Source organism: Hipposideros armiger, unplaced genomic scaffold (genome assembly GCF_001890085.2).
Source record: "Hipposideros armiger isolate ML-2016 unplaced genomic scaffold, ASM189008v1 scaffold_578, whole genome shotgun sequence".
Lineage (NCBI taxonomy): Eukaryota > Metazoa > Chordata > Mammalia > Chiroptera > Hipposideridae > Hipposideros > Hipposideros armiger.
The window spans coordinates 58,042-61,161 of record NW_017731928.1 but is presented as its reverse complement, the minus strand read 5'-3'; positions in this window follow the sequence as shown (position 1 = coordinate 61,161).

The following is a 3,120-nucleotide window of genomic DNA, read 5'->3' as shown; positions in this document are numbered from 1 at the left end:
TCTTAGAATGATACCTTGTATATTATAACTGCTCAGTAAATTCAATTACTATTATGATTATGTTTGAGCTGTAGACCCAGAAAGTCCATTTTTAATTTAACATCTCTTGGTTATTTCCCAGGAACTTCAAAACTTGACACATTCAAAGATGAGTTAGTTATTTCTTCCCTGTTGAATCTGGTTCATCCACAGCTTTCCTCATCTTAATAAATGTCATCTCAAATTTTTCAATCCTGAAATCTGGGAGTTGTACCTAATGCCTCCCTTTCTCTTAGCACTCCATATTGACTCATCATTGAGTCCCACTCATTCCACAATTTAAAAAAATGTTAATATATCTACTTATATCTCGTACTACTGCCAAACTACTAGTGTAGGGTTTTCAACCTCTGCACTGTTGACATTTTGGCCCAGATAATTCTTTCATGTGGGGGGCTGTCCTGGGCACTGTAGGGTTGTTAGCAGTACCCCTGTTCAGTACCCAGTGGATGCCAGTGGGACCCCCCTCATTTGTGACAACCAAAAATATCTCCAGACATTGCCAAATGTCCCCTGAGGAGCACAATCTCCTCCAGTTGAGAACCACTGATCCAGCCCACATTTCTCTCATCTCATACTTCAACTCCTCCAAAGCCTCCTTATTGGTCTTCCCCACTGAAGGTAAGACCCTCCCTCACTCCCATTAAAGCTTTTCTCCACAGAGCAGTCAGAGAGGTCTTTACAACACATGAGTCTTATCAGTTCACATTCCATCCTAATGCCTTTACCTGCTTTCCTTCACACTTAGAACAAACACTCGCAACTGTGTCCTGGTCCTCTCTCCACCCCAATCTGTGCATTTCCGTGTGCCCCAGCCACAGCAGAGTCTCCCCAAATGTACCCAGCGTCTGTGTCCCTCAGCAACTTCACACGTGCTGTCTCCTCCTAGGAGAACTCCGCAGCTGTGTTTTATTCCTTACTCAGTACCAGCACCCACCACAGTGTCCTGCACATAATAGGGAATCCATGCATATTTGTGGAGTGAATGAATGATGAATGCATGAATGACATACAAAGCAGTTTTGGATGGCAATTGCTTTCCCTATTCTTCACACTAGGAAGTGTCAAATCAAATAAAATATTTTTTTTACAGTATTTGGGAGCTGTGGATGTTTCTGTCTCATGATGCAATTTAAATTTAGTAGCTCAACAAAGTGTTCTTCTCACTGTATAGTAGTTTTCAAGTTCCGAGTGTTGTGCTATTTAAATGAGATATGCCTGCAACATGCTTAGCACAATTGCACCAGACAAAGAGAGGTGCTCAGTAATTGCTAGTTATTATTTTATTAAATTACTTAAAAATATATTTTTTATCAGCCACCCCACACACACACACACACAAAACATGTAGGGGAAGTAGTTTAAAGCAGAGAACCATTAATTACTAATTTACATTTCCCTTAAATGACTCCATTTCTATGTCCTAGGGTTTTCATTATTTGCATTGAACATGTAACTGCCAACCCTTAATAAAATGTGATCATTTAAAGTACAAAATGGCTAAAATTTAAAGAATGAAGTGTCAATAAAAATATTAGATTGATTTCATTTTAAGCCAACCCTTGGTGTTCTAATTCCTAAATGAAAATGTCAAATGATGAGATACATATCTGAAAATTCAATCTTGACTTCATTTAAAATTCAGTAGGGTGTTTGAAAGCCCTATTGCTGAGGGAGAATTTTATGATACATTTCACTAAATTGGAATAGCTACAGGTTAAGTATATTCCTTATACTTAAGACAGAAGCCAAATTTTAGACAGTAATGTCAAATGCTAACACATTTCTCTGGTTCTTCTCAGCATATTGCAAGTTGCATGCTCGCTATTCATAGCCTTCATTTCATGCTGAAATTCTACCATCTTAAGGGCATTAAAACAACCTCTTAAGTAGAGACAGTATGTGAAAAAATAGTGTCTTGCAGATATCGATTTGTCTTATGTAGAGAAGTGGATATTTTCCACATTGCAAAGAAGATGCAGTCACAAAGGGAAGCTGTAATTTCACTGTTTTCTGCTCTCCCTTTACATTTTCAGACTGCCCTGATTTCTTCATTTTTCTATGACATTTGTAGTTTTGTACCTATTTCATCATCACGGTGAAATGGAGAGGTTATTCTTAAGTCCCAAGCCTTTACCCAAGGAGCCATTGTAATTGAAAGAAAAATATCCCAGAGGAAAAGTCACTGAGGCTAAAAAAGGATCTAAATAATAAAAATATTTCTTGAAGACAGTTCTATTGTGGAGCCAAAGAAAATAACTCAGGGACTACTTTGGGATTTCATTCTTCCTTCATGTCAGACTAGTTAGCTCAGTTAGTTACAAGTGTGGTACTAGTGAGGCCAGGATATTATCCACATTGAATCCCCATCTGGGCCTGTCAGCTTTGTGAAAGCAAAAACCCATCTTACAAACACAAGGTCTTGTTCACAGGGCTGTCTGGCTGAGGGACGCTGGAGGAATCATTTCGAGTTTGTCTATAGAAGTAGAAACAGAATTCAAAGGGTTTTGTCCTCTAATGACAGAGTTCTAGTACTTTTCAAGTTCTAGAAAAATACTAGATATATATAAAAATATATCTAGTATAATAAATATATAAATATATCTAGTATAATAAATATATATCGATTTATTATATCTAGTATAATAAAATATATATATATATATATAATTGGCCTCTCTATAAAATTGGTATCACAGATGATAAAGAATCACTGAGCTCACCCATATCATGCTCATGCTAACCTCACAGCAGTGAGGATGCCAGCTTCTGTTCTGTGCTCACCTTATGTTCAAAGGGTGTGTTATCTTTTTCAAACAAAAATTTTATTGTGGGAAAGTTTAAAACTCATTTGAGGGAAAAATTTAGTGACCCAATTTCTTGTGACTTCAGTTCTCCCAGTGAGCTTACAACTGATACCTTTTAAAAATTACATTATGCAACGTACTTATGTTCAACTCCCCTAAAGAGTACACCCTGCTCAGTATATGCCCATGTGAAAATAAAAGCTGCCTCTTAGACCCCTGTCACCCAGAAATGCTGTGGAGGTCAATCCTACCTTTCCACAAGGAACACATAAAG